At 40.6% G+C, this 26,003-nt stretch overlaps 1 protein-coding gene across 4 annotated transcripts in view; it reads left to right on the top strand.

The window, feature by feature from the left end:
- The first annotated feature begins 19,229 nt into the window (after nt 1-19,229).
- Nucleotides 19,230-26,003, top strand: part of tncb (tenascin Cb) — a 53,925-nt gene continuing 47,151 nt past the window's right edge. Inside the window, exon 1 of one of the 4 annotated variants that reach the window (XM_053610428.1) lies at nt 19,230-21,243. The gene's annotated coding sequence lies outside the window, so the exon portion shown is untranslated. The remainder of the gene's footprint in view (nt 21,244-26,003) is intronic. The other 3 variants (XM_053610430.1, XM_053610429.1, XM_053610432.1) reach the window with 3 other exon arrangements.

Below are 26,003 nucleotides of genomic sequence, written 5' to 3'. Positions count from 1 at the left end.
TTAAGGAGGCCCAGGCAGCCAGGGTGATTGTGGGGGGACAATCACCCATTCAACAGCCCCCCTATTCCTTCTCTATGAGCAAAGGAGAGGAGAGATGGAGGGGAAGAATGAGGGAGGGGGTGACCGGGTATAAGCAGAGGATAATATTTCAGGGCTTAGTGATTTAGTACCATTCACAAGTGTGTAGAAATGCTTTTGCAGTGCAGGTGACTGTTTGGCAGAGGAAAAATCATTGAACCCATTCACTGGCTTATTAGACACAGGACGCTTGGAAGACACAGGACTATCCATCTATCCGTCTTAGCTATATTACATGTCATAGAGCTCATGCTGATAACCCGAAGCGTCTTATCTCTGAGTACGCTCCAGTGGTCTAGGGGTCCAAGCACTGATTGGAGTGGTGGACCACAATGGAAATCTACCACTCAGATGATTTTAAGCGAAGGCTGCTATAAATATGCTTGTCTCACATTTTCTCTAAGGCATATGAGTCATGCAGAAGCTTTATGTAGTGGGACTCAGTCTCTTAAGTCACGGTAGGACATCAGCCTTATTAGAGACTCCTTGGTTGAACTTTTTATGGTAGTTTGGAAGTTTGACTCCGTCTCGGTAGTGACATAATCAACAACAGTTGTATTTCGGTATCCTTGAATAGCACGCAAAGATTACTGTAATTTCCACCAAACACCACATGGAAGTGTATACAAGGTCTCCAAAGAAATGTTTATTTTTCACAGTGGTTGCAAGAATTAGTATGTGCTAGCGTGTGCTTTTTTTTTTTGGTTGTTCTTACACCTTGAGCCTGAAACAGTGTGCTCTTTGTTTTGAATCCTGCCCAGTGCTACACACATTGGAGGTTACGGGTGGAAACGAAAACAAGAGGACCACCATGCCCATTCATTCCTCATGATACTCCTTCAGCATTTTAATGCACTAACTCTTTTCAGTAATGGACTTTGCAGGCGTCTAAAGCTTAGACCCACAATGGGATTGGGGGTCTGCTGTGCATGTCAGTCACACACACGAATGAATCATGTAAGCCTAACCCCTTTAGTCATTCTTCATGCTTTTAGAGGAAATATTAAGATAAATGGAGGGTGAGGAACAGATACTGTATGACAGACTTGCGAGAGTGAGACCAGCAGGATGTGAGACCAGTAGGGTATTTATTGCATATGTTGCCTCCATATCCTTACAGCAATTCCAGACCGTAAGAGCAGATATTCATCTCGCATTTTAGTACAGTATATGCATAGACTGGATTGTTTACCAGCTTTACAATGATGCCCAGCAGATTGATTGTCAGGTCTGACTGTCGAAGTCTGGAGACATTCAGTACATTTACATGGACAACAATAATCCGATATTAACCTGATTAAGACGATACTCTGATTAAGAAACTAGCATATAAACAGCAATTTTTGATGACCTTAATCCGAGTAAAGTCACACTCGAAGTAAACACAAATCGCATTAAGACATGTGGAGTACTCCTCTTTAAGTCGCATTATCGACGTGTATTACAGACATGTACACACCTTAATCACATTATTAATGCAGTCGTCATTTTGCACGTACAGCATGACAAATAATTAACTGCACTTGAAGCTTTCGTAAAATTAAAAATTAAAATAACGAAGACCAACTGTATGTTCCATCTATCCATCTTCTATACCGCTTAATCCTTTTTCAGGGTCACGGGGAAACCTGGAGCCTATCCCAGGGAGCATCGGGCACGAGGCGGGGTACACCCTGGACAGGGTGCCAATCCATCGCAGGGCACAATCACACACCCATTCACACACCCATTCATATACTACGGACACTTTAGACACGCCAATTAGCCTACCATGCATGTCTTTGGACTGGGAGAGGAAACCGGAGTACCCGGAGGAAACCTCCACAGCACGGGGAGAACATGCAAAGTCCGCACACACAGGGCCACGGTGGGAATCGAACCCCCAACCCTGGAGGTGTGAGGAGAACGTGCTAACCACTAAGCCACCATGCACCCCCTAACTGTATGTTAATACGTGAAATTCTGGAAGGAACGTCAGACGGTGTGGCGTGGGGACGTAATGACGTGTGCCGTTAATTGATCTCTGTTCTATAGCATGTACAACGGGAACATAAAAGGAGTATTCTAAACACGACTCATATAAACACCTTAATCACAATATTGTCTTATTCAGAATAAGGTAAATTATTAGAATATTGCTGTCCATGTAAATGTAGTCATTGAGAGCAAGATCTAAGATCTGGTCAAGGTGAGTGCTGAAGAGTGCTAAGGTGAAAGTGACAGCGATATGCATTCACGTCAACCCTGCCCAATCAACCTTAATTCCTGTTGCCAAGCTATCATATACTTTGATTTCTGAGCATTATTCATAAACTCTTAGTCTATATTTTCGTGCCTGTCAGAGATGCCCTGATCTCTCTTTAATCCCTTAAACTCACAGGATCCTGTGATGGGTTCAAACTCCCATTTATCACCTATTAGTTTGGTTTTGATTACAGAGAAATTCATCGTATGAACTGATGAATAACTCTATAGTACTGTAGTGCAGTGTGCATTTCATCTCACAGCTCCAGGATCCCCCAGTTTGACCCTGAGCTCAGCCTACTGTCTGTGCAGAATTCGTAATGTTCTCCCTGTCTGTGTGTGTGTGGGTTTCCTCCAGGTTCTCTGGCTGACTAACAGCTCCCAAACACATGCTGCAGGATTAGCTATGCTAAATTGCCTTGAGGTGTGAATGTATGTATGCACAGTAGACTGGTGTCCCATCCAAGGTGTATTCCCGCCTCACGCCCAGTGATCCTGGGATAACCTTCAGATCTACCACAACCCTGGTCAGAATAATGTTCTTACTGAAAATAAATAAAAGGATGAATGAATGAATGAATGAATGAATAGTAAGATAGGACTATAAAAAGTTAACCTCATGTACACTTTTATTGGGTGGATTTTGGCAATATTTTATGCATCTCCTGTAAAACAGGAGCAGTTCATTGTGCCCATTCAGCATAAATACTAGAGTCTCTTTTTATAGGTCTTTTATTAGGTTTTAGTTAATCTCTGTTGGTTGAGTCGGATATGCATTTAAGAACTGAGCATGTGCAACGGTACTGTCAGTAATGAAGACCCAGTAGTTTGAGTGATTTTTTTGAGAATGATAGCTGATTCAAATTGAATTTGATGATGTGTGTTGGAGCACAGTTAGAGAAATCTGTCCAGTTCAATTCCTGTTTTACAGTCATGGAGGTCTGTGAGAATAGGCGGTTATGGGGTGACAGAGACAGGCCTTGGGCTGTAACCCAGCTGGACGGTGTGTTATGGTTTCAGGCCACCACTGAGGAGTTTCCTCCACTATTAAACAAACCTCAGGTTTTGAAGCTAAACACTCAATTATAGAGGCACTTTATGAGTGTGGCATTTTGAAGGGCAAAGATCTTGTTCTGTGCCAAGCTGATGTCATGAAATAAGCTGGTCATTGCAAGAAATCTTTTTTTGACTTACACATGCACCGAGAAATACATCAACATCAGGACACAAATATATCCAGCTTTGCTATTATGGCTAGTCTATGGGGTAATGGATATGAAATAGAATTGTGTTTGTTTGGGTGCATTGTGGTTTCGTACCCTTGAGAGTACTTTACTTGAAGGTTAGCCCTGCTAAGTGTGTATCTCAGATTACACTCACTTTTGGGGGCCAGCACTTTTGTGTTCCTTCCATAAAGTGATTTCACCTTCATCGAAGAAGAACACTTTTACAACATCTGATTAAATGTTCTTATAATACCTTAAATATGAATAGTTAAAATATTCAATGGAAGCCTCAGCCTCAGAAGAAGTTCAGGTTCTCATATTCTAGCACAAAAGAACCCCCATCTGAACTGACGGCCTTCATCAAGGCAAGTGCAAAAGTAATAACACGTTGCCGTGGCAACCACGCTAGGTGATATATCGCACTGTAACTGCATTAACAGCAGTATATTTTCCAAGATTGAATAACTGACTGATATTTTTCTGCAATAAATTTTCATTTGCTCTTTTCCCCAGAGTGGGTAAAAAAATATATATCATCCTGTATAAAATTAATCTGAATTGGATTTACTTCCCATACCATAGACAAAATTGCCAATGAATTTTACACATTCACTGAAATATAAAAATTGGTTCCTCAGTACAAGATATGAGCATTTTTATACATTACATTTGTCTGTATTGTTGCCCATGCAGGATTGTCGGTCCTGTTTGATCCATATCCTGACACTTCCTGCTTATTATCACCTGCACCCACCCTTATTGACCATTCCCATACTACTGAAGCTGACAAACTGTGTTTCTGCCCTGCTTTCCTGTTTTTTTGGTTATCTATTCGCCTGCATTAACCTTGTCTACCGCTACAATTTTGACATTCAATATTTTATTACCAGAAATATTTATACAGTCATAACACTTCTTTTTGTATTTCTTGACACAGAAATGGGCATTCATTCATTCATCTTCACACCCTGGATACACCCTGAATGAGACAACAGTCCCCTGGAGTGCTCCATGTTCACACATTCACACACACCTGGAAGAAATTTAGCATAGCCAATCCACTTACCTTGGGGAAGTACGTGGGAGGAAACCAGAGAATCCAGAGGAAACTCAACATGGGGAGAACCCAAAAAAGTTCAAGATCGAACCAGGGACACTGGAGCTGTGATGCAGCAATGTTCCCCAGCTTGAAAAGTTGCAGACCAAAAGTACATCTTTTTTAAATAAAAGACTAATAAGCCTAGTTGACATTACAGTTCTTGTGTTTGGTTTCTCAGTCAACACTATTTTCATTTTTACATCAGACTCAGTAGGTCCTATCATCTGAAAGGATGATTTCATTCCCTATAAAGATTTTATTGTGAAATGTATTGCAAATTATTTTCTGAATTGGCCATTGTGGGCTCTTTGTTTCATTCAGATAGCCCTCAACATTTTGGCACAATGAACTCCTGTGGTCTCCAGGAGATGGCTATATATTATAATATGCAGGAGGGACATTAACTGCTATAAATTATTACACTTCTCAGACAAGGCTGTAACCTTTCACTGCATTTTCCTAGTCTTCAGGGACAGAGAGAACTGGCCAGAATGTAGTGGGAACTGAAGGTAGACGATAGCAAATCTTTGAAGTACCTCCAACGATATAGATCTATTTTATTTATAAAGATAGACAGTACTGTGTAGGGAATAACTTATCATAAACTACAGGTATGCAGTATGTATATGTTTGAAATTACAGCACAGTGCTCTCAGATTCAGTGTTATTTGTAATCCTGTATTGTTAAGCATGAACCAGAGACGCATTCGTCACCTTAGGTTTGTAGATATTTGTGTTCGTGTCTTTAAATGCATTCAGGACAAGCAACAGCCTTGAGGAGTAAATTAACTTGACTCCCTATTACAGTACCAAAGTCATGTCTGTAATAGCATTCATCTCAAAGCTCCATGCAGTCTTTTCTCTTACTACACAAACACAGCGGCAGGACTGGAAAGTGAGAGAAATGAATGTATGATGACAGCATGTGTAGCATCTCATGAAAGCTATACAAAGAGAAAGCTCATCTTTATTATTAAAAAATAAAATGAGGATTCTTTATTGAGTTGCTGTCAACAAGGAGTAGCAAAGTCGCAAAGGAATTTTTCTCGAATTTATATTTAAGCCTGGGAGCTTAATTAGGAGATCCTGTTTTTCTTCCTCTTAAGAATTTAAGTGAAAGGATGCCGAAGGAAATTTGAGATTAATGACTCTTGCTTTAGTGTTGCTAAGCAGCCAGAAGTCCTGTGGATGCCGTGTTAGTGCTTGGTGAATGTTTTCAATATGTACAATGGAAAAAGGAAGGAGTATGATTCAGCAGGTCTGGTTCTGGCAGGAACGTCTGTCTGAATGCCGGATAAAAAGTCATATGAGTCAAGTAAAGTCCTTACTGCCAAAACGCAAGCTGTGGTGAGGTGAAAGCCAGTTTTGCAGAGCTTGAACATTCTTTATGAATTAGGCTCAAGGTTTGTACCTGAACTACGGCACAGCTGACTGAGACGTTGAAAAGATATCAATATTTAAAAAATAAATCGATCCTTTTTTCATGTTTTTATTAAAGACGCGTTAGTCAAGATGAGACAAGATTGCAGCTGTAGTGGTTGGGTACGTGAAGTACAAAAATGTCGGAATGATATTATTTTACTCCTCAAACCCAACTCCCATTCCTGTCATGTACAAAATGGCATGCCCCAGAATCTGCGCTGGTTAGCGGTGTTCAGGTAGATGGAATTTAGCATTGTTTAGCGTTGGTTTTGCCCATTTGGCCTTTCAGCTGCGTGATAGCCAAGTTATACCAATATAAACATGTGAAATTCACTTAAATTGAGTAGAGAGCTCTCATGGGTTTTTCAGCAGACCATCACTTCCAGTGATAGCTAGTTAGCCTTGTTAACTGTATGGGGGTTTGATGCAGTTGTCTACCATTACATGAATTTCAATGATGATATTTCATCCAAAGCATTACCTTACCTGGCTCTCTGTGATAAAATGCTATCTCCTTGATTTGGTATGTAAATCCAGCCATTTGAACAGTGCTCAATGCTTTATACATATTGCGTTTACATACATATCCAGGAGAAACTTTCCATGTCCAACTCCTTCACTGGTAAATAGTTTCTCCATGTTTGAAAAATTTTAATTTTCTAGATGAGCTACATTTCTTTTTCCTTCTATTGTGGTCAACCAAACCACCAGTTCTCCCCTATTATATGGCAGCTACCGAATGGGGAGCATGAAGACAAGCACGTGCTTCCTTTGACGTGTGAAGCCAGCCAACCAAGTCTTTTCAAACTTTCGCTCATGCTTCATCACAGGGCAGTCTAAAACACTTGGTGGAAAGTGTTATCTGCCCTCTTCCACATACCCGATCTTACAGATGACCACGATTGACTATTGTTGCTGTGATTGACAGGGGAGAGATTATGCCATTCCATCCAGAAAGCATGGTCAGTTTTGCTACCTTAACTCCTGGGACTTACTACATTTCTTGTCATTATGTATTTTAGAGGCATAACATATTTTTTCGCTCAAGTATCTGGGCACTTACAAATTCATTTTCAAACTAACTGAGACGGGAGTGAAGAGTAGTTGGAGCATGTCTAAAAAACACTGATAGGAGGTCCATGTAAACACAGATAAGCATTTCACAACGGACTGCAGTTTTCCAAATTAATTTTTCTCAGCCACGTAACACACGTGTTGAACAATGTGTTGTTTAAACAACGTTTAAACAATTTCCTTTTTTTTTTTTTTTAAAATCATGTTCTACATCTTTTCCAAGTACATGCACTAGTAGGAAATAAAAATGTAGTTAAATTAAGCAGCTATTGCACAAAAAGTTTCAGAAAAGCTAACATGCTAATTTTATGCATAGTAATTACCAGTGTTCTGTATTTTGAATGTGGAGAATAAGCAAGAACAAATATACATGAGGAGCATCCTGTGATGATAGTCTACGTTTGCATTGTAATGTATGTAATTATGCTAGGCCTTTTATTTTCTAATGGATGCTCCCCTGGGAAACTGTAGAGAATGTTTTTTGCTCTTCAAACATCTCTGAGAATGCATGCATTTGCATAGGAGGCCATTTACATGCTTTTCCCACTTTCTCTCGCACGCATATGCAATGTAGATGCATATAGATGTGAACTGGACAGAACAATGGCAAGCTGCACTGCAAAATTACTGCATACAAAGGCCATGAGGACGGGTTAATTTTTTTTTTTTCCAAGAAGCATTAAAATAAAGAGCAGATACAACAATCCAGGAGGACTCCACTCCTGGCAGAAATCTCAACTGTCCGTTTATTGTAAGGTAACATATCAGGGCTTCTGTGACTACCACCTGCTTTGTAGGAGGGAACAATAGGACAGTTATGTGGGGCGAAAAGCAAATGTAACATAATTTTGCTGGAGGTTTTACTATCACTTACAAAAAGAAAGGCAGAAATCCCTTACTAATGCAGGATTAGATGTGTAAACCATCACTGTTGGTACAGTGGGATTTCTTAGGGATTTGTGGAGTGTTACCGCTAGAAAGTGTTCAGTCAGTAATTGCAGATTGAAATTTCTCTGGAGAAAACTTAAGTACAAACAATAGCAGTGATTGGCACTTGAGGTGCCCGCAGCCAATTTTATGTTCTGAGTGAGGACACGATGAAAGAAAGCAGCAGGTACAATAAAATGGCTGCAGGGATGGAAAAAAGGACAAGTGAAAGGCACAATGGGAGCGGTGGACACCTGGTGCTGTTCAAGCACATCTCTGTTTGCAACAAACATTGTTAGCATTTTGATGACGGGCCACAAAATGTCCCACTTCTACAGGGTTTGCATTTGTAAGGCAGCACACCTGCAAGACGTGTACCTTTAAATCAGTCAATTTTAGAGTGGTTAAAAAGAATTAAAGGCACATTGATTACAATTTGTGGTACCAAGCACTGTACACCAATTCATATAGATTTTCACACATCTGATCATTTATCATATGGCAGATTGCAGTTTGTGTCTGATTATATTTGTCCATCTTGGTGCTTGCTTTGAAAATGCCACAGCTTATTGTGCATTTTGACCTCATCTTGCATCCGCCTAATGGTGCATCCATTTCATCCATCTGCCTTCCCGTAATGAATGTTTGAAGCATCACTCACCGACGCTCTTGAAAGCACCTCATCAGATCTTCTGTGACGCTGCCTTCATTTACCCAAGGCTCCTCGTGACCTCTCCTGTGACCCCTTTTGCCCTGAAGCTGTCTGTTTGTTTGAAGTTGCAGAAGTGCTCTCTCCACAGCTCAGCACTGAATTAGTTATTATGAAATCTGCTATTAAAAAGCACAACACAACAGATTCTGTAATTGAAGGTATTCTTCAGTTACCCTCATCTCCAGGGACAGACTTTCTCTATGGATGCTATGGTAATCGTGAAACAAAGTGATAGGGAGACATATGATAAAACCAAGCTGAGAAGAAAGGCCCTGAAAGCACCTTAGCCACCAAAACTGACCCTCAAAGACCTCCTGTTCTGACTCTAAACCTGTAGGTGAAGGAAGACTGGTCAGAAATGTTGCCTGCGCTCAGATGTTACTGAAACGTTCAGTAATGTACTTCATCCATTTCCCATACTGCTTATCCTAGACAGGGTAATGGGGGAGCCTGGAGCCTTTCTCAGGGAACTCGGGGCACAAGGAAGGGGACCCCCTGGGTGTGGTGCCAATCCATTGCAGGGCACAACCACTCACATATTCACACACTGCTGACAATTTGGAAATGGCAATCAGTCTACAACGCATGTCTTTGGACTGGCAGAGGAAACTGGAGGACTCCCAGGAAACCCCCAAAGCTTGGAGGGAAAATGCAAACTCCACAAACACAGGACTGAGGCAGGATTCGAACCCCCAACCCCAGAGGTGCGAGGCAAATCTGCTAACCACTAAGCCACCCTGGAGTAATTTACTTGACATTTTATAAAAAAGGTTACAAAAATAACCTACAATGTTTTGAAAATGTGACATAATAATAACAACTGACTTCACATTGTTTCAAATGGAACTTCATGCTGTTTCTAGACAACAGGCAAATAAACCAGCAAAGCATGAACTAGCTAATCACTGAGGGAAATTGTGAGTTGGTAAACCTCAAAATAGGTGCTATGATGACACGTAGAATTGACTGCAAACCAAACGTTCATGGGCCGCCATATTAAGAAGCAACACTCGACCTCACATGTAATGCTGTGAAAAAGCTGCTGCTAGGCAACTGAAAAATACATATGGCTAGCAAGGTCTTTTATTTAGATAATGTCAAGCTATAGCGAGAGTGGAAAGAAGACAACACTGTTGGGAATATTAACATTTTCCTTAGATATGTGGGCAAGACTTCATACGACTAAAACTACACTGTAATTACTCATCACATCAACCACAAACCAAATTTCCATGGGTTTCATCATTTAGAGAAACATCAACATTGTGTCACAACTTGAACTCTGATCTGTCAAGACATTTCCATTTCCGAAGTGGAAAATACCACAAGAGAGGGAACACACAGCAGTTTGGACACACTGATATACATGATATGACCACTGTAAAGTTGTTGCTAGGCAACAAGGAAATATAGATGCAATATCATCTATCTAAGACTTTAAGACTTGACAATGTAAAGGCATGGTGACAATGAAAACAAGACATCCATCCATCCATCCATTTTCCCTATTCCTTATCCTACACAGGAGTGTGGGGGGAGCCTGGAGCCCATCCCAGGGATTTGGGGCACGAGGCGGCGGACACCCTGGACAGGGTGCCAACCCTTCGAAGGGCACAATCCAGTCACATCCATTCACACTCTACAGACAATTTAGAGATGCCAATCAGCCTACAGCACATGTCTTTGGACTGGGGGAGGAAACCGTAGTACACGAAGGAAACCCCTGAAGCACGAGGAGAACATGGAAACTCAGCACACACAGAAGGTGCGAGGCAAACGTGTTAACCACTAAGCCATAATGTCCCCTTGAAAACAAGACAAAATTGGTAAAAGGTTGACTTACAAACATTCTGCTAACGTGAAATTGTTAGCATAGTTTTCAAAAGATTTCATTAAATAACTTTTATATTAACCTCCGAGTGCTCATTATAGTTACAATGAAAAAAAGTAACAAGTTAAATTATGTGATATTTAATATTGAAAATCTATTTAACAATATTTAATTATTGTTATTAGTATAATAACTATTATTAATATTACAGTGCTTTGCATACATATTCACCCCCTTGAACTTTGCAGTGTTACAATCTGGATTTGACTTCCATTTGTTTTACACTTTATATATTTTATTATGTCACAAAGGTTAATTAAAAGAAAAAGCAGACATGTGTTGGTTGTATAAATATCCCCCCAAAGGTAGATTTACCTTTGTTTGCAATCACATCTGCAAGTCATCTGGGATATACTGTATCTCTATTAACTTTGAACATCTGGATCCTGAATCTGGAGCCCTTTTTCCTTGGGAAAATTTCTTTAGCTCTGTCAGACTGAATGGAGACTGTTGGTGAACAGCAATTTTTCAAGTCTTACCACAGATTCTCAATTAGATCGAGGTTCGTGCTTTAACTGGATCATTCTAACACATGCAGGTTGTTGGTTATGAGCCACTCCAGTATATCTTTTGCAGGGTTGTTCTGTTAGATGGTGAACTTACTGGATCAGTCTCAAAGGGGGGAGGGGATTACTTATGCAAGTCCTACAAGTGGGAGGTTTCTATTTTGAAGCCAGTGGTCAAATATGAGCCATGTGCATTAACATGCGGCAATCTATAATAACTTAGGAAAGGAACTGTCAAAAGTCAGAGTTCCCAGGCCCTGCTGACAGTGATGGCGTTTCTAGGTCTGGGTTTTTTTTCTCAGTGTTTTCCACAGGTTCCAGGAGCGTAGGTCCGAACCCAGGACAGATACAACAATTTAACAGATGTAACAGATACAAATACAGATGGAATTTCATTACACTCCTACGGAGCGCACATTTGCAGTGGATGGCCTGGTAATTAAATTGATTATTTTGTCATAGATAAATGTTTGAGGTACACTATATGGCCAAAGTGTTTGAACATTCAGTTGCAGATTTAATCCCACCCTTTTATTTGTAATAACCGCCACTCTTCTGGGAAGGCTTTCCACTAGATTCTGGTGAGCTTAGGCCCCAGAGAGGAGGCCAGGTGTGCAGTCAGTGTTCAAGTTCATCCCAAAGGTGTTCAGGTTAGGGCTCTGTGCAGGCCACTAGAGTTCTTCTACACCAACCTTGGCAAACCATGTCTTCACACACCTCACTTTGAGCACAGGGGCTCAAATTGTCCTGCTGGAACATGCTTGGGCCCTTAGTTCCAGTGAAGGGAAATTATAATGCTACATCATACAAAGACATCCTATACAGTTGAGTGCTTCCAACATTGTGGCAACAGTTTGGGGAAGAACCACATATTGGTGTGATGGTCAGGTGTCCACATACTTTTGTCCATATAGTTATTTATTGTGAAGAAGCAGCAGGGACACTAACTTAAATAGTGTTGGTGTAATGAATGAGGTCTTTCCTGAAGTACCATATTTTCAGACACTGACCTTGGCTGCCTGTAGGTTAAATTTATTGAGTTTCTGGCTCCGTGTGTAAATCTGATCTGGTGAGATCACATAGTAGAGTCTGCACAAGACATGCTGTCTGGAAGCAAACAGATTTATTGTGTAAATGGCATGGAACATAGTTATGATAAACTCAACATCCATCATGGACCTTCATTTACTCTCTAATGACATTTGGATCTGATCAGAAAGAATGAATTTGCAAATGGAAATACTCTTTAGTCAAATTTCATTGGTTTAAACTCCATGACCTTAGCTTTACTTCACACCTGATTGCAGTAAAATAGCACATTCAATCATTTTGATGAGTTGACCTTGTCACGCTATGGTGTTATGAAGGTGAAAATGACTTTATTGCTTTTTTCTCCAGTAGTTATTACTGTATACATTCTGTATAGGATATATTATCAGATAATATGCGTTTGTGGAAATTAAATTCAACCCAATGTAGTTCGTATTTGCACTTGTTTATGAAGTAACCTAAAGCTAATGTCGAGTTCCATTTATTGCTGAAAGGAAGGAGCTCATTAAGGATAAAATGGAATATGATGGTGATCATTTATACTGCATAGCCTGTGCTTTGAAATTCTCATTTATCTTCATGTTTCCATCCATTGCCATGGATGAGTACACCTCTGATAAATTTCATGTCGTTAAACAGCTAACACTGCAGAAATGTATACTGGTGTTTCCAGTATATAATGGGAGAGAGATCTGACGCTGTGTGTGGTAAATGATAAATGTTGGATAATCCTATAGCAATAATAATAATAATAATAATAATAATAATAATAATAATAATAATAAAACCATTATACCTTTGATATATTTGTTTATGTAGTGTATATCCTGAGTATATATATATAAAGTCCACATTATTTATAGAGTTGCATAAGGATTTAAAATTGACAATAATTATATGGCAGAGATAGTATTGCATAAATGTTTGAATATGATAAACCCACTCAAATTAATTAAAAAATATTGGACAAGTGTCAAGAATTATTCACAGAACACCAACTGCTACCTAACCACACATTGCCAAGTTGCATGTCTTCAGAGATAAGCTATATTAGCATGTGCGCTGTGTGTGCAAGCATGCTCTAATATGTGTGCATTTATGTGTGAATACGCACACGGTGTGTGTGTGTGTGTGTGTGTGTATTTGTGTGTGTGTGTGTGTGTGTGTGTATGTGTGGGGCAGAGAGGGAAAAAGAGCGCTGCCAGTCCTGGTTGGCGGTGCTGAGGCGTGACATGTCCTCTATTTAACACCCTGCAGGATTACTGACACGAGGGATAGTGATGTGCAGATGAAAGGAAGTGGTGATAAGCAGCAGAATGAGAGATGATGGGAGGGCAGGATGGTGGGAAAAAGAGATAGATGGCTAGAGAGAGAGAGAGAGAGAGAGAGAGAGAGAGAGAGCATTGGTGCGGAGACAGCATACCAAAGTGGTAAGGAATTTTCATTTGAAATTTCAGATGAGGGACGAGAAAAATTGAAGGAAAGATGAAAACCTGCTGAATGACAAGCCACTATATTGAAAAATGACATTTCAGGGAATTGCAGCTCATTCCAGATGGGAAAAGAGGTTGTAAATAAATGCATATATGGGGTTAATTTTTAGTCTTGGCCTTATAAATGCATGAATATACAAATGTTGAAGATCCTTTATTTACTATGTGGTATATCATAATACTTTTTAAATACATATTTGCATTTACATTTATAGCATTTGCCTTATCCAGTCTCCATGAAATGTTCTCTATTCTCATGCTCGGACTATCAATCTAGGACTATCATGCTAGGAATACTATCAATCTCTAGAAACATATTTAAAAAAAGCACAGAACTTAATATTGTTTGAATAAAAGCAGCAGATAGACCCATCAGCATCCATCTCACATACTGTACATCTCTCTGGAGATTTTGCTTTATCTGGCTTCTTGGAAGACGGCTATGTGAAACACAGGTAGGAGGAGTGTGTGAAACTGAATATATATTTTTACTAGGCTGCAGAAGAAGCCCTACCCCAAAGACAAATCTTCTTAACACATGATTACAAGAAATATCCTTCAGTTCATGAAAAGCTTTCTAAAGCTACACTATAAGCTACTTGGTAAAAATAGTACTATATTGAAACAGTATGCATTATGTAATGCATAATTTACAGGTGCATCTCAAAAAATTACAAAAATAATAAACGAATAAAAAATAATAATAATAATCTGAGTGAAGACACCAGTTGGTTAAGTTTAGCAAGCGGAATTTTCCCCCATTCATCCATTATGCATTTCTTCAGCTGTGCAACTGTACAGGGTCTTCATTGCCTTATATTGCGCTTCATAATGCTCCACACATTCTCAATTGGAGACAAGTCAGGACTGCAGCAGGCCATGTTAGCACTCGCACTCTCTGCTTACGCAACCATGCGCTTGTAATCCGGGCAGAATGTGGTTTGGTGTTGTCCTGCTCTGGATGGCAGCATATGTTGCTCCAGAATGTGTACATATCTTTCTGCATTAATGGTGCCATCACAGATGTGCAAGTTACCCATGCCATGGGCACTGACACACCCCCATACCATGACAGACGCTGACTTTTGGACCTGACGCTGATAACAGCTCGGATGGTCCTTTTCCTCAGTTTTGTCCAAAAACTATTTGAAATTTTGACACGTCGGACCACAAAACACGATTCCACTGCGCTACTGTCCATCTCAGATGAGACCAAGCCCAGAGAAGTCGGCGGCGCTTCTGGACCAAAGTATTCTCGCGCCCTTTTTTGGAGGCTCCTTATATACTATGATTAGACTATTTCCTCACCTGTTTCACATCACCTTCTTATTTCACCTTCTTGTCACATCGCTTAGTCCTAAATTGCCCCTGTCCCAACTTTTTTGGAACATGTCGTATGCATCAATTTCAAAATAAATGTTTATCTTCAAAAAAACTACGCAGTTGATTAGGTAAAACGTCAAATACCTTGTCTTTATAAGTTTTTTTTGTTTAAATACAAGTCAAAGTACATTTACAAATCACTTCTCTTTGTCTTAATTTACATTTTCCAAGTACATTCCTGTTTTCACTTACGTTATAACAGCTAAACACATTCTTTCCCTCACCAGCTGTGTTTTTTCTCTATTGTGACGTTAATAAGACACAAAATGCAGCTTTTTACCAAGAAACCACAAAGCCCTCTGTCCTGAAAACTTTACCACTGACTGGTACAAAATGCCGACACTGGATACTCCTTCCAAAAAATAAACTTCTCCTCATAGAAAACTTCACCATATCTACAATTACATGAGTTGTTTTATAATCCATTTATGCCAAGGTTCCATCACTGAAGTTCCTGTGTTAGTTGTTCATAAAGATATGATTACTTTCTGACCAATCAGAATCGAGCATTCAGCAGCACTGTGGTATAAGTTGGTACAATGTTACATTTTAATTCAAAGATTAGCATTATGCTGAAACAGTTTATAAGGTTGCATATTTTAATATAAATTCAAGACTATTGAAGTGGAACATTAACCCTGATCTAAAGTCTGTTCCATTTTATACCAGTGAACATGTAGGTTTGGGTGAAGGGAGCTGACTGTAGGTCAGTGTTAAAAGGAAACTCCTACCAAGCAATCCACAGCAACGGGGGTTATATCCTTGGCTAAGCTGCTCTGTCCCAGTAAAGAGCCGTGATCTGCTCTTTGTTCCCCGCCTGGCTGTCCCATTCTTTCACAGAGAGATGCATCGCAGCGAGTAGACAAAGGGCACGGAGGGCATGACTCTCGCCACAGACAGGGTTGGGAAAACAGATGCACAAAAGCTGCTTCCTCAATGAGACCATCCAGGAAATCTTCAACCCTGCTGAGAACTCAGTCACCTCAGCTTGTTCTTTAAACCTTTTAAGACTTGTGTTTTTTAAATAGCAGGTGCCATACACTGTCAGCTCAGTGTACAGAGGTAGTCTCTGTAATCAGAGTGAATTGCTGTGTACTTTGCCTCATTGGCAAGAGGATCGCTTACATTGTAAATATGTTCTCTGTGTAGCTTTTTACAGTGTGCTGTCGGCAGTGGCTGTCGAGGTGAAAACAAGCTTGCGGCTTGTAGACTCAGAGACGTAAACCTCTGGGACATCTTAATCTCACCAGAAATACACCCTGACACTCAGCCCTGAGGCTTTACCTACATGGCATTAATAAATCAACCAGCCTGCCTGTCTTTCCACTGCTCTTGCAAAGAGATAAAGCATCGTTCTTGATTCAGCCAGAGACAGGCCTGTATTCTCGGAGGGCTTCTACAAACAAATCTGTCTGCCCCAGTGTGGATGCGGTGGCTAACTTGAAAAGAACGACTGCGTAGCTGTGATGAAAATGTCTCAGCATGCCGACGTATTGTGACATATTACAGTGTTTATTTTATGGAGTGAGGAGAGAAAGACAAGACTTTTGTCCTTGACTTGGAGGTCACAAGAGGTACCAGTCAACTTGCCTTGCAGGTGAATGGTGGAGTTTCAGGCTATCTGGTCATTTTTTAGCCATGATGTAATGCCACCAGGTAAGACTGTGGAAGGAGAATGAAAAAGGTATGGACAGGATAGAAATATTAGACAAGTTGGAAGGTCGTTCGAATCAGATCAAAATTTTATGTCAAATCAAGGCTAAGGTTCTTAGCCTTTTGAGTCATGTTTTCCATGACACAGGTGTCTCATTGGTCTACAGTGTCCACTTTCACCCACCAAAGCTATGTGGCAGCACCACAGTTGACTCATTTGATGAAGTCCCTGGGACTCAAGGTCAGGTCTCAGGTCCCTCAGGTCAGCCTTTCTCTGCATTCCTTCCTCTCTCTGCCCACATTTCACAGCCTTCATCAGATTAAGTGGTGCTTTCCAGTCCCTAGGGCCAATTTCTTGAGCAGGTGACAACATTGCATCTCAAATTCCTCTCCATTTCAATCGAAGGCATCTTGTTCGATCATCTTACAGTAATCAGATCCCACTGTTGTTAAAAGCAGCTGTCACATGGAATGGGATAATCTATTGATAGGATTCCTAAAAAAGAGGGCTCTACTTCGACAAGGGTCAGTGATGTCTCAGGACTGCTTGAAGGAACAGTGAAAAGCTGTTATCAGGTGTAACTGCTCAGTCCTTTCTCGTTCCTCGCAATAAAGTTCTACTTCAGCACTTTCATTTTGGCCCAAAGGTCCCATTCACCGAGCTGCCATTGCTGCAAGTTGTTTAAGAGGAAATCATTTATTTGTCTTTGTGTGTCCAGCTCAGCCCTGTTTGCTTTAAAGTATTGCATCTCTATCTCAGTGAGGGAAAAACATTAAATCTTCACTTTTGCAAAAATATACAGAGCATGATTAGAAAGAAAGATGTGCACTTTCAACCCACAGGATTGTACTCATGACCTCCTTAAATCCACATGATCCATTGTTTGAGATGTTCTCAGCAGTCCTGGACCTCATTCCACCCCCTATGATGAAATGGAAAAGAATGAAAGATCCTTTGAAAGGCTGGAAACATGATGGGGCGTGTTTTGTACAGTGAAGCTTCATGTTCTCAGTGGTGCAGATCCAGACCATAGTCATTAATCTGTGATATTTATGGGTCTCCATGCACCAATTTCAACAGGTCATGGTGCTTTAATAGAAAGTGTGCTTTAATGAAAACATAGAAGCACCATGGAAGCAGATAAAGCTCCCCGAGCCTGAGGAACACAAGACTCGCAAGGTCACAGGGGTCAGGGTAAAGTTCTAATCCCCTGTCACAGTTAGCAGAAATTTACAGGCTTTTTAAACACACATACACAGAGGTTGCTGGCCTGTGTGTGGTCCAGGACATCATTCAGCCGGTTTTACCCTGCCTTAGCAATTAAGCCTGGGTCTGCAACTAATCTTTCCCATATACTAAAAATTCTTGCTTTTCTTTTGCTTAGATTTCACTGCAGAGCCAATAAAGGTTGTTTTTCATTAGTCTAAACCTAATGACAATTTATCGCTTAGTCTCTATAAGACTAATAAGCAGCGGATATAGATAGGAAATAGCTCTTTACTGCTGTATGTTGCTCCTGCTTTTTCATTTTTTTTCATCCTTGTCTTTGTTTTAGGAATGACAAATCCCCAATAGATCACTTTTCCTTTCTTTAACTCACAGATGGCATGACCCTCATTTGCTGAGAGTACATTTTTATTTCATCTGCAGACTTTACACTTTAAACAGACCATTAGTGTTAATATCTGAGCACATGAGCCAACACCAGGGTAATAAAAGTGACAGGAAGTGACGGGTTCTGTAGCCAAACTGGCCAAATGACCTGTCTTGCATTAACCCATCCGACTCTGGCTCCCTGCTGCATAATGGATGACCGCAAGGCTGAAAAGGGAAGGGAGGTTGGAGAAATGGCAATATTACCTGGGAATTCATTTTTAATGAGGTAAACAGGTCTGTGCAGGTCACCGGGGTGCCTGCGAGCTGAGGCCACGTCCCTCCAGCCCTCTGCTCTCTTATTGCAGTCTTGCGGCTCCTGACACTCGACTATGCCATAGGCAGGAGCCACTTCCTCCTATAATTAGATCCCACTAGCTCTGACAGAAAGTGTCTTGCTACCCGTTGAGCCCTTGTGCTTTTCTTTCAGTGGACTGCCACCAATTACAGGGAGGAAAAAATACTGCCTGAACTCAACTACCTTTTTTTTCTCCCTAAGACACAAACCTGTGGATGGTACTTTGTTAAGGCCACTCCAATGTAGAAAAACGTGAACATAGTAATTGTTTTGCTAAAGTGCATCACAAACGTATGGTTGCGTAATGGCCTGTTGCTTGGGGATCAAGCATTTTGCTTTAAAAGCCTTTAGGAAAACTGTTGAAATCAGGTCTCAGTAGTTGAAAAGAAAAGCTCACACCTAGTCTCGCTGTAAAAACCACATTATCTGTTGGTGCTGCTGAGAATAAACCTGGATCACGCAAGCGAGCACCTGCTATAGAAATTGGAAAACAGGGGGAGGAGGTGAGCAACACTGTCATTTGGGAAATCAGGACTGCAGGATATGTCTTTCTCTGAATGCCTGAATCATGGGAAAGCTTGATGAACTGAGGCACGTGTTTCTCTGAACACAGTTCCTCATGAAGGACGAGGGCAGAGAGAACGTGTGAGAGAAAGGTGAGAGGTGGAACAGATGGAAAGAGGTGCTGTGTGTTCTTATGAGGGCAGGGAACTTGTCTACCTCCCCCTGAAGACATAGATTCACACACACAGAATAACAACCAGTCATTCTTGCAGGTGGTCTACTGTGGTGTGAAGCGACTTTGGGAATACTGTCGACTTCTTCTTTTGGTGTGAGTTTGGCCATAGCAGAAGACATGGCTTATTATGAGAGTGTAATGTGTGTGGGTTGGAACCTGTAATAGAGGATGAAGAAATAGCAGCACTTCCCCTGTTTAGACACAATATTGTTCGAATTTTCTTTGTTTGCCGTTGATATGGATTGAGCTTGAACGTACCGAGGATTTGTTCCACTTGGTGGAAGAGTGATGCGAATTCCATCAGTGTCCCGGTTTCTCATCTTCTCCAAAACGAATCCCAGAATAAAATCCCACATGGATGGTGTGCATCATCAGCAATGCATGACCCCATCAAGCCTGTTTTGATCAAGCTCGATTTCCCTCATCAGAGAGCACATTTCCAATTCTTCCCATGGGGAAACCCCTCCTGGTCTCCACAACCCCCCATTCCAGGCACTGAAAAGCTCCAGGGTCAGATTTCCCCCACCCAAAGAGTGTCATCATCTCCAGAGCTGATGAGGCTCATTGGAAATCTTTAAAGGGCATTTCTGCTTGGCGGCTTAGAACCGAGAGTGTGGGGCGCCTTTGTTAGTGAGTTTATTTCAACCAGGGATCCTGTTTACTAGAAATGTGGGGGCACTGCGTGGGATGATAATTGAAGCCAGCATGGTTTGGGGTTCCGTTCTACCTGCAGTGTGTGTGTGTGTGTGTGTGTGTGTGTGTGTGTGTGTGTGTGTGTGTGTGTGAGTGATGCTGGAGAGATTTCAGAATTCTGATTAAGTGCTGTGTGTTTACAGAAGCGCACCAGAGAACTACGATCCAGCCTTCTGAGGTAGAAACAGTTCAGCTTTCTGGAACATCTACCTTGACTAAAATGACTTTTTTGTTTGTTTGTTTGTTTTTTTCTCATTGAGCTGTTGGAAGTGGGATTATGCTGATCGGCATGCAAATCCTGTCATTGGTGGTGTCATCACCATCATCTAACACATAGACTCATAGACAAGCTCGTTTTTCTTTTCACCCATCGTTTATTCTAATCCTGAAATGTATGTTAATGCAGCCTTGGGTTTCTTCCTCCCACCATTTGCTGCTCCACTTTGTAGCTTAATGCTTGCTCTTTCTCTCTCTCTCTCTCTCTCTCTCTCTCTCTTTCTCTTTTCTCACATAGCCTCTCTCTCTCATTATACTTTTTATCTCACGCACTTTCCGTCTCACACTAGCTCTCCGTCTCCCGAAAATCTTTTTCTCTCACCCCCCCACACTTGTTTTTTTTTTTTTCTCACACACTCGCTCTGACTCTCCCTTATGCAGCTCAGCTTAGAGGCATCCCGTTTCAGTTCTCCAGCTTCCATAGTGAGAGAGAGAGAGAGCGAGAGAGAGAGAAAGAAGGAGGGAGAGGAGAAAGAGGAGGGGGATATATAAGAATGGTAGGTGGGAGTGGGGTCTGACCGCAAAGTGTCTACTGTTTAAGAGAAAGGGACTTCTCCCTCCCTCTCTCTCTTTCACTGGCTCCCTCTCTCCGGCTGCAGCGCCAGCAGGCTCCCTGCCTCCGTGGATCACTACTGCTGAGAGGGGAAAAAAAGAGAGAGAGAGAGAGAGAAATGGCACAACTTGCATCTCTCTAGGGAAAACAAGACAGCACACAGAAAAAAGTCACAAAAAGAAGCTTTGCAGAGATTTTAAGTTTTTTTTTTTTTTTTTAAAAAAGAGTGCCACATAGTAGATAAAGAAGAGCACATTATTTCAGACACTAAGGTAAGTGCAGAGCTACTGACATTTATGTTGACCTGTAAGAGTTGTATTGAGTGGCTGTGCACTAGAATGTTCTTTTTTTTCCCACTTGCTTGGTGTTGCTTGATGTCTTGACATCTTGTTCTAAATGGTATTGCGATTACTTAGATCCACTGCAAAAAACTTAAAGGATGTATAAATGTTATGTGCTTTATATTTGTACATTGCACTGATTGAGGATTGACTGATATACTTGATATACCTGAGAGTAACTGAATATGTGGACTGCTTTTAAAGGTTCACAAGGGAAGGCTGTTTTTTACGCACTGTGTCCACTTTGGGTTAGTCAGTGCATATTACCTGCCAGGATAACTGCATCTGGATTTTTCTATGCTGCCCACCCATGCCAGGAAAGTGTCAGCTGGTTAGTGTTACCACTGTTATTTAGTCTCCTTTCAGCTACTGGTAAACAGCGATCGTCAGATTCCACTTCTCCTCTCACATCCTTTCACGGCAATGAGACAGTATGAATATCCTGCCTGCTTAGGGCATCATTACGGGAGAGATTTCGTAGATCATCTGAAAGAGTGTTTGCTCCTCTGTGTGTGGCTCTATGAAAGAGAGAGAGAGAGAGAGAGAGAGAGAGAGAGAAAGAAGGAGAGAGAGAGAGAGAGAAGGGGCGGGGGTTCTGACAGAGACCCCCAGGATCTCCGGGTTCCTTTTAAAGAAACAGACTGTCATCAGAGAACTTGCTATTCGTATGTAGAGCTGCTCACATAGTTTTATAGACATTCACACATTCTATACATTTGTATTCAAAATTCAATTGAATCTTTTTAATGTCGGTTCTGTATATGGGTCAAAGATGAAGGTCAAATTGGCGGTAAAATTGTGAATGAAGATTACTTTAGAACGTACATAATTTTCTTTCCTGGACACTTTTGTAAGAAGTAAGCGTGTAATGATATAACGATGTCATACAATACTTAACCATGTTAATATGATTTGGATTTTTGGAAACATCTCAGAAGGAATCTTTGACCCACAACAGCTTATAATTTAGTCTTTTTGTTTGTTATGTATAGCTCAATGAATAGCAAATGCCCATTAGTGTTGCTTTTTTGTCATTATTGCCAATCGACGTCTCAAAACTAATGATTAGGGTTTAGATTATGACTCTGGCCTTTCCCCAGGCACTAAATGTATGTTGTAAATGTTTTATTGGTGCTATGCTCAGGGCATTCACTGACACTGGGTACAGATGAATGGGAAAGTAGGCTTTGTTTCAGCAGCTGCTAGCATCAGAGCATTGGCCACTCTGAGACAAATTGGCCAGAGTGTTCTTCGTTCAAATAAATAAATGAATAAACTGAGGTGTTAAAATAAAAAAGTGTCATTGAGGCAGTACATGAAACAGTACCTTTTCAGAATCTGTACTGTAATGTATCTTTTCCATCTTTGGTTAGAGGAACATACCTGTAGAGGAAATTAGAGGTAATTAGACCATTGTACATTAGGGAACAAAAGAACTCCACGTGTAGGACATTTCTTATTCCTACTATTTCACAAGGAACCTTACAATGTAAATTTTCACACAAGGATGCACATTTGAGGAAAAAAGATTCCATCAACAACCCTGTTTCAGTTTATGCTTAAAAAGATAGAACTGTTAACCAATCAAAGAGCTCTTGAAGAACCTGTCATTTAAATGAGTATATCAAGGTTCCATGATAAGGCCTGAGGGTGACTCAAGTGCTTCTTTGGATAGATCATATGGTACTAACAGTTCAAACTTTCTAACAGGGTTCTACCTGTAACCTATTCTGAAAGAAAAACATTCTGCTGTACAGTTCTACATAGAACCTTCAAGGGTTCTCCCAGAGTGACACAGCAGAGGTTTGTTAGACGCTAGATAGAACTATCTCATGTTTTTCCAAAAACTATCAAATTCCAAAGATGTCTGCAATGGTACCATTATTTTATTAGAAAGTTTGTACGTATTTAACAGGTTCTAAGACGGACAGGATGTAATATTTGAATGAATAAGGATCCTGAAGTGTTCTAAAAACATCTGGTGTAATGATGGTTATGTTATTAGAATGTTGTTCTAGAATGTGTCATATTAACATTGTGGAAATATTAATGTAAACGTTCCTACTACTTAAAATCTTATAAAAACTTAAAAGAATGAACCAAAAGTACTTAACGTTCAGAGAATGTTCTGCCAATCAAAAGCGGTTGAGTCTTAACTTGTTGTACAAATCACTGCTCAGATCATGATCATCTCGTTTCATGTCAGATGGACTATAAAGTCTATAAATAATCACTTTTTTCTTCCCAATTTAGCCACAAAGGCACTCTAAATGATTCATGAGAATCCATGAACAAAGATTTCCTCAAACACTCTGCTGAGTAAAACTCCAGATGGTTTTAATGTCTGTCTGATGCTAATGCAAGAGGTCTCGCGAAAAGCCGCCGACTCAGAGCTCTTTATTCTGCCAGTGTCTGTTCTGCTGAAATCCAAAAGATGAGCACACATGTCTGACTCAGCGCCAGTGATCCCTCGAACAGGAATGTGCACCATTACATGACCAAGACAAAAGCAGCAGACGGTTTAGTCTGGAAATGTTATAAAGATTAATAAAAGAATACAGTTAGACCTATCGTTCTGAGTTTATTGACCCAAGTGGACGGAGTTCTCTGCCCTGATGTGCGTCAAACTTCATGCCTTTGTTACAGAAGGCAAAACAGATGTCCTCACCCCACAGCCAACATTCCAGCTGCTGGAAAACGGGTGTTTTCCTGTCAGGATGGCGGCAGTAAAGTTAATACTTGACTTCGGGTTTTCACAGACGTATATTAGCTGGCAAAAATGTTACTTTTTTCAATGAACAACCCCACAATTGTCATACTGCAACATGGTGATATGAAGCACCTTTTCCTTTTTTGAGTTTAAAGTCCTCCAGGAAGTCTCCTTCAAACTGTCAACTTGACAATTCGGCCATGTTTCTGATAAATGTACGTGTTGTTCCATGGTCAGAATTGTGTGCATGCCAGAGTCATTGGCTTTTACTGCCGTGTAGCTCAAAGGAGCAGAACCAGGACCAAGGACAGAGAACGTCCTCCAGCTCTGAAATGAACAGCTGTGGATTCAGACTAGTCAAGCGTTTGTGCACTGTTCTCAGTCTGAGAGCGAATGCTCCATTATCTGTCAGTGCTGAACAGCAAATTCTTCACTTCTTACGCAAACAGGAAGTAATGTGCCTTCCTTAAATCATCATATTGGCACGATTGAAGAGGTGGAGGAATCTATTGGAGCGAGAGTTGCTTTAAGTGTAATTCTGCTATGAAATTTATATATCTAGCATATTCAGTGTTCGCATCTGAGATCCAAAAATGATGTCAATATTTATGCAGGGAAAGTTACATGTTTTCAGAAATGGGTTACACAAGTCGAGTTCCAGATTCATTCCAATTATGGTAATCATTTGTGTGTGATGCATGCCTTCAAGGTTGCCTCCAAGACTTGACTTCAATAAAAATGACTGAGACAAGGTTTTTCAATAGCATCTAGATTTCCACAGACTAAAGAAGCAAAAGGCATTTTTTTCTTTGCTGTTGAATGAATAGATGAGCAGTAAAGTACAGTAGTTTGAATTGATCATTGAAACATTAATAAAAAAAAGAGGAATACGATGATATAGGAATGAGAAATGTGAAATAAACTTCTAATAGAAACCTTGTATCCTAATGCTAGTACAGTTTCAGTATCAGCACTCCACATTAAGCATGCTTAACTCAACTATGAATATGACCCTTGATGTTTAATTGTGTATTGACACATACAAATATACTCCTGCTAGAAAGAACCACATGAAAAATTCAGCAGAAATTTGATTTCACCTGGCAGAGTAACCTGATCCTCTCACACGCGCCCCATCTGGAAGGTTTCCTTCTCTTGTGGTATCCAGGACAAGGAGTACAGAACCTAACTACCAGAGCCCTTGTGAACCAAATTAGATTGAGCTCTAGGTTTTTTTGTTTGTTTTTTTTTTAGATTGAGCTTTAGGTTGGAAATAAAAGCAAGAAGTATGGGAACAGGCATTATAAAGACCACTCTGTTATGAGTTTTCTGAAAATACAGGGATCGGTTGTATTGTAAACAGAACATCTGAGGACTGCTATTCCGGGCGCTCCAGGGGTCAGGCTAATAAACATCAGGTCACCAGGGCTTTTAAGGTAAAACCAGACTCCAAGTAACAAATGCTCCTCTATAATTATACCATATGGGACGAATTGAAGGTGCACATGGGCCTCGGGTCAGGAAAGGTTAGCCTTAATTCCAGGGTCACGGTCAATGTCAATTGTATCTGTTTCACCATTAAGTCGAAAGTTGATATGCTGCTTGTTTTGAACATGTTCAGTTTCACTGTCTTTAGTATCATTTGTCAGAATGTTTATTGGACGAGTAGACTGAAACATAAAGCAGAATCTTGGCGTCAGACAAATTGCTTAAGTGCTGATGTTGAAACATCATCAGATCCAGACTCCAAGGCATCTGGATTCAACTCAACTGCTTTCTCTTCAGCAAACCTATTATTTAGTCTTCGTAACTAAGTCCTAAGTCTAACTTTCCATTTCCTTTACGAAGTCACTCAACCCCAGTCTACTTAGCTTAGCTTAAATGCTGCTATTGTAAAGCACTGTGATGTCAGCGAACTGCTAGACCTCTCAGAGCAGTGTGAACACAGCTTTTTCTCCACACACCCACCCTCTTATCACAT

This window comes from Ictalurus furcatus, chromosome 22 (assembly GCF_023375685.1).
Source record: "Ictalurus furcatus strain D&B chromosome 22, Billie_1.0, whole genome shotgun sequence".
Classification (NCBI taxonomy): domain Eukaryota; kingdom Metazoa; phylum Chordata; class Actinopteri; order Siluriformes; family Ictaluridae; genus Ictalurus; species Ictalurus furcatus.
Note: the sequence above shows the minus strand (reverse complement) of the source record. Positions and strands in the feature narration are given on the sequence as shown.